This window comes from Sinocyclocheilus grahami, unplaced genomic scaffold (assembly GCF_001515645.1).
Source record: "Sinocyclocheilus grahami isolate Dianchi unplaced genomic scaffold, SAMN03320097.WGS_v1.1 scaffold652.1, whole genome shotgun sequence".
Classification (NCBI taxonomy): domain Eukaryota; kingdom Metazoa; phylum Chordata; class Actinopteri; order Cypriniformes; family Cyprinidae; genus Sinocyclocheilus; species Sinocyclocheilus grahami.
This window is the reverse complement of record NW_015505831.1, coordinates 1,044,342-1,051,419: the sequence shown is the minus strand read 5'-3', so window position 1 is coordinate 1,051,419 and position 7,078 is coordinate 1,044,342. Positions and strand designations below refer to the sequence as shown.

At 36.4% G+C, this 7,078-nt stretch overlaps 1 long non-coding RNA gene across 1 annotated transcript in view; it reads right to left on the bottom strand.

Annotated features, from left to right (window-relative positions):
* Positions 1-3,294: 3,294 nt before the first annotated feature.
* Positions 3,295-7,078, bottom strand: part of LOC107558615 (uncharacterized) — a 189,022-nt gene continuing 185,238 nt past the window's right edge. The window contains exon 4 of the long non-coding RNA XR_001605505.1: positions 3,295-3,328. This is a non-coding gene — a long non-coding RNA (uncharacterized lncRNA). The remainder of the gene's footprint in view (positions 3,329-7,078) is intronic.

Below are 7,078 nucleotides of genomic sequence, written 5' to 3'. Positions count from 1 at the left end.
ATGTTTTATTTTCCCCAATTTCTAAAAAAAAAAAAAAGTTATTTACTTGCTGTCCATCATGCTGTATAACGGGGTTCAGATGATGTCACTTCTTGGGTAACATTTTATTTTATTTTTATTGCAACAGAAGATCTTATAGACAGAGAAGATCAGGATTTTGGATGAAAATGTGGGACATCATTTTTATTTATTTTTTTTGTGCTTTTTCCCTTCGTTTTTTAAAAATTGCACATTTTTATAAAATAGGCTATATAATAAAATGAATGTCAGGTATGTCAAGATGTTAATTGCTGGATCAGACCTCAGAGCCGGGACTGGCCAAAGGCACTTTTTAAGGTAATGGGACACCAAAGTCTGCCACTATTCAAGTTAAGTGCCATTTCCTGACACTGTATTCACCCAGGATGCTGATTGCTTTTAATCCCTCCCAGACAACAGCCTCCTGGAAGGCATCCCATAATAGACACCCATTCCTGATTGAAAATCGGTTGCTGTAAAGCACTGGCTCCATTATGACACATACAACAACGCCACAGACTGTCTTTATTTGTCATGGGTGCTGACGGAGTTTGGCAAGGCCGGCGTTTGGCACGTCTCGAGCTGCCTGGCCAGTCTGCCAAGTGCCACTACTGTGGGCATTTGGCAGGACAAGTGACTGGCAAAATCCTCCAAGGATGGAGAAGGTGGGTCGGACATTTCGCTGGATCTCCACAGCACATTTTATTACAACATATTAGCATTTATTGAACATATTGCTGCTGTCGTTTTTTTTATTTTAACGTTTGGTTAAAGGGGTTTTATGCACTTGTGTTGCAGTACATTACTGTACATTAAATTTGGGATTGGTACGTTTTTGAAAAAAACGTCTCTGATGCTCACGGAGGCTGCATTTATTTGATGAAAAATACAATTAAAAACAGCAATATTGTGAAATATTATAAAAATTTAAAATAACCATTTTCTATGTGAATATCTTTTAAAATGTAATTTATTCCTGTGACGAAAAAGCTGAATTTTCAGCACCATCGTCTTCGGTGTCACATGATCCTTCAGAAATCATTCTAATATGTTCATTTGATACATTGATGCATTTTTCAGGATTATTCGATGAATAGAAAGTTTAAAATAATAGCATTTATTTGAAATCTTTTGTAACGTTATAAATGTCTTTGCTTTCATTAATTTATTGTGGGCCGGCTGAATAAGATTATTTATTTCTTTAACTCTTTGACTTGAGATGATCTTGAGTAAATTATTTTATTATCCCTTTAGAATCTTGAATATAAATGAGCAAAACATACAAACAAAAAGATCAACGCTTCCAGAAAAAGAACACTGTTATATATATTTTTATGTAAAAATACACAGTATAATACAATAGTACCCATGGGGAATAATATAATCATTTTTGTTTTCACAGTTAAATGTCACGCATCCCCTCAATTACTCGAGCCAATTTAAAAAGAAAAAAATGAAACGCATGTGAATCACATTTTGGCCTCAATGAAATCAAATTCTAGAGAAGAAGAAAAAAATCACTTTAAAGTTTTTTTTTTGTTTTTTTTTCATGTTTCTCCCCTTCATTATATTCCACATTTACACCGTTCCTTACGCAGCATTTCTACAGGTTTGACCATGTACAGTAAATACTCACTAAATGACACTTGATACCAAGCGTTAATGACTTTAGATATACAGATTAACAGTATAACTACAAACATGAGCTGTTCTGAAGCAATGATGTTCAACTTCTAGGCGTAAGAAAATAATTTGTATACTTATAAGGAGCTATACATCGCCGTTATCTTTTTCAAGAAAATACATTTCTGAACGTGTAAACAGACAATGCAGGCGCTTCCACATACAGTAAACAAAGCAATGGTACTTTCTTTTGTACAACCAGAATAATGTGCAAAGAAAACTGAACGATCACGGACATTCCGCTGTGCATCCGAACCAAAAGAAACTCCACTAGTTTTAGACAGGCTGGCACGGTTATAATATTAACACGAATAGCACATTCCCCAACCGGTTCTCAAACGATGGGCTCGGCGGGTTTCGAAAATAGTTGACATGCCCCAGAAGGATGTTAGTGCTTCTAAGAAAGAACTACAGTTTGTCCCAAGCCTCTGTGTCGCATCTGTGCATCATGGGGATTTAAAAAAGGGCACAGATGCACATCCTCAGGCAGCTCCCACTAACACTTGAGATGCTTCTTGCTGGTCATGTCGTTCCAGATACGATGCATCTCCTCAGGGGAGATCTGGTGTACGGTAATGACTCGACGGTACCTACAAAGACTGTAGGCCATTTTCCAGTGATTGAAGCCACTGTTCTGATACGGGTGAATGGCCAGCTTCCTCAAACACACCCCGACGTAAACGTCCTCCAGATGCAAGAGTCTGGTGTGCAAGGAAGTCTTGTAGATGAGCTCCGCAATATTGTCATATACTGGCTTTTGGATTATGGCAGAAAAATACTTCCTGTGACGAAGTTTTTGATTCTTACACGTTTTGTTCAAGATACTCTTCACAAATAAACACTTACTAATTTTAAGCCTAAATACAATTATCGGAAGTAAAAAGCTATATTTAAATAACTACACCAGTTGCGCAGCTTCAAGTTTCCCAACAACTCTTTCTTTACTACAGGCAATAAGATAAACCATTTTTGACTAACAGATATAGCTATATCACTCTACCTATCTGATTAATCACAGTGCATTATGACAACTGTTTTGTAATACAAGTTTTCAGAAATGTTGTTTAACTATGCAAGTGATGCATTTTCTAATCTAATTTACATCTCCAGAAAAGAAATCTGAGCATTGGATAAAGTCAGGTTCAGAATTCTTGTTTCATTTTGTTGACATATTAGAACTAAAGGTTTATACACAGATTAAGGATTTCTCTTTTATCACTCCATAAATTAGAGAATAGTCAGCAGTCAGAAAAAAAATAATGTTTAATGAATAAAAGACTATAAAAAATTATATACAAATTATTGAATGATATAAAAACAAATTGCTTTGTTTTAAGACAAAATATATGAATACAACTGTAAAGTGTGGTGCATGACATGTAAGTGAAAGAAACATAAATAAATAAAATTAACACTTAAATGTGTATTTTGAATGCTTTCTTTCATCTACTCTGAAAGAAGACAAGTTATAAAAGCACATTAGCCCAAAATCTCTAAATAGACCAGTGCACGAAACAACAATGGTATTGCCTGTATATAGAATTATATATAAAAATTATTATGATTATCATATACATTAAACATGCTTTTACTCACCATAATAGTATACAGCCGGAGGATGCATCATCTAGAGGGGAAAAAACATAAAAACAATTATGAAGCACAAAAGATCATTAAAAAAACACCCAAGCACAAAAACCATGGGTAAGGTCTACAGAGCTGTATAAAATAACATTAATAAGCCTAAAGCCTATCACAAATAATATATAGACAGCTTGCTCAAACATTAACATAAAACAGAGAATATAGACTTCCACTTGACAAAGTCCCTGCAACAACAGTGTGACAACTAGCCCCGATCGCACTAAAAACACATTAGATCAACAGCCAAAAGTCCTGGTTCCTGTGATTTAATCAGCCGTATCCAGTTTTGTTACATTGGACACGTCTCAAAACAATCTGTCTTTCTCAATCAGTGCAGTAACGTTTTGTTTTAGTTAACACGCCTAAACTCAGCTCTGAAGCTCTATGATGAGAAAGCATCATGACAGCTCATGAAGGAGATTGAATAGAGAAGTTACATACAGCAGGCGCTCAGCTTTAAACAGAGCTGGCAGTGATGAAGCATGTGCAGCAGGAGCTGGAAACTCCGCGTCTGATCTTTGAGCACACAAAGGCCCGGTTTCACAAACAGGGATTAGTTTAAGCCAGGACTAGGCCTTAGTTGAATTAAGATATTTAAGCAACTTTTACAAAAATGCCTTAGAAGAAAACATTACAGGTGTGCATCTTGACACAGAACAATGACACTGACATATTTTAAGATATGTCAGAGCAAGATATTTTCAGTTGAGACAGCTCAAACATGTATTTTTGTCTGGGACTAGCTTAAGCCTTGTCTGTGAAACCGGGAGTATATGTGGCCAAGTATTGATTTTTGGGAATGCTACTGTCAGCTAGTGATGTTAGGTTCTTGAACGAATCGTTCTTTTGAGCCGGTTCTCAGGAAGTAACTGGTTGAGCCGGTTCACAAATCGAACTGAATCGAACTTTAGTTCCGGGTTGATAACGCAGGACGCACAGCCGAAGTAGCACGTCCAACTCAAAAAGAACCGAATGAGCCGGTTCAACCATACACCAGCAAGTCCACCTCTGAATGGCTCAAGAAAAACTAAATTAAGGTTTTGGAGTGGCCAAGTCAAAGTCCAGACTTAAATTCGATTGAGATGCTGTGGCATGACCTTAAACAGTCCATTCATGCTCAAAAACCCTCCAATGTGACTGAATGAAAACAATTCTGCAAAGAAGAGTGGGCCAAAATTCCTGTGAAAGACTCATTGCCATTTATCGCAAACGCTTGATTGCAGTTGTTGCTGCAAAGGGTGGCACAGCCAGTTATTAGATTTAGGGGGCAATTACTTTTTCACGTAGTGCCAGGCAGGTTTGAACCACTTTCTTCCCTTAATAAATGAAATCATAATTTCAAAACTGCAGTTTGTATTTACTCAGGTTATCTTTGTGTAATATTAAAATTTGTTTGATGATCTGAATCTTTATCTGAATCTTAATCTGAATTTGATCTTTAAGTGTGACAAATATGCAAACAATTAAAAAAACAGGAAGGAGGCAAAAACGTTTTCACACCACTGTATATATAAATATATATTAAACACACACACACATATACACACACACACAAACAAAGAAAAACAAGTTGCAACTGTCGAAGTTTGCTGAGGATTACCGAAGACTTTGATGAGTGAGTTGACGATACTGTGCAAGCCTGATGCGCGTACTGGAAATATGCTTATTATGACTGATATTAATTTACATTTTATTAAAACCTGCAAAAACCTTTCTTTAGGAATCTTATCCAAGTTGTAGGCTAGTCAATATTGGTCAGTCAGTCGTATCTGAGGATCCGCGAATGAAAACTGTGACCACAAACACAATTAACTTAAGTGAATTATATGGCAATAATCAGCAATATGCTTTCACACAAATAACTTTATTTTTGAACGTTTCAATATGTGTTGACATAAATGACTTATTTTAATTTTTCATTGATACAACATGGCACTGAGTTGTTAGAAAAGAAATGCGTAGATACGTTATTGCTTGATGACGTCAGGAACCGATGAATCGGCTTTTTGAACCGGTTCAATGAGCCGATCTGTCCGAAAAGAACTGGTTCGCGGAAATGAATCGGACTTTGCATCACTACTGTCAGCCTTGTGTTCCTCTGTCTTGTGTTTTGCCCCCCATGTGCTCCCCATTACCCAGTTTCTGCCTTGTTGATTATGTTCATTGATGTCAGGTGTTCCTCGTTTAGTTCTACTTATTTAAGTCCTGGTTTTTCCTGTGTCCTGCGTCCGGTGTCTAACGTCAAACCCCTGTGCTACGTGTGTGTTTCTGCTGTTTAGTGTTTATTTGGATGAATAAAGATTGTTCCTTGTGTTATTCCCTGTCGTCTCTGCGCTCCTCGTTACTCACAGTAGCGAATCGTGACAGCTACAGGTCTAAAGGGGATATTAATACATATTGAAATGAGTGATTTTCTGCGAGAATTCATCTTAATTTTCATTAGTGGTATTTGCTAAGCAATCAGTATCATTATTACTCATACTTGGAGATGGAGTTTTGAAAAAATCCCTAACATAAAGTATTACTCTTTACAGTGCAACTCAGAGAATTTTGTGCTCCAGACATGAATGATTTCTCAAATCACATCTCTGTTGAAGAGAGGTGCGCTAGTGCTTTCTAAGCTGCTGGATTTTCACCTGTCAGACGATAAAACAGCAGAGAAAATCCCACAGACTGACACTGAAGGAGCTGCCTTCCTAACAGGGAACATTCTCACAACTTTCACTAATGTTTTTAAAAGTTATATAAATGTTAGGACAAAACATTATTAAAGTAATGTTTATGGAACATTCATATAATATTATTAATATTTGATGTACATCCTCATAATGTTGAGAAAAATATCTTTCTAAACACTCTCATGACAATTTTTTATTTTATATAATGTTGAGAGAATGTTCTGAGATCAACATTCTTTGAACATCCTTATGATGTTATTTGTACTTAAACATCCTCAGTGTTGAGAGAAAACGTTATTAAGAATAAAATGAGTATTATAATAAACATTATATTCGGGGTGAAAATAAGGTTTAAAGAATGTAGTAAGAAACTATTTAGTAACCTTTAAATAACGTTCTAATTATAATAAGAAAACTGGACATTTTAACGTTATTAGAGAATTACAAATAAATAAATTAAATAATGTTATATTTTGGGTGAAGTTTATGTTATAAGAAATATTTTTTGTGACTTTTAAATAATGTTATAATCACGAAAAGTGAAATCATGGACATTTTAAAGGGGTCATATGATGCGATTTAAATTTTTCCTTTCTCTTTGGAGTGTTACAAGCTCTTGGTGCATAAAGAAGATATGTAAAGTTGCAAAGACTAAAGTCTCAAATCCAAAGAGATATTCTTTATAAAAGTTCAGAGTCAGCCACACCTACCTAAAACGGCTCGTTCTAACATGTCCCCACATATCTACCTCACTATGTAGGAATATTTGCATAACGCCGCCCAAATGCAAAGAAAGAAGGCGTAACTTTTATTCTCACTGTAGTTTTGTTGACACTGCAGCCATGTCGTGAAGACGCTGTGTGCTTCATTGTGAAAGCGAAACTACTTTGTTTGGGCTTCCAAAAGAGGACGATACCCACTTCGTCATGCCTGGAGCTGATCTGTGCTGGTCGCTGAGGGAATGCATCAACTTAGTGCTGTGGACGAAGCAGAATCCAGCCCCGTGGTCCGTCACATGTGGTTGCCGCTCATTCGTCGGATCCGCCGGGCGCGCC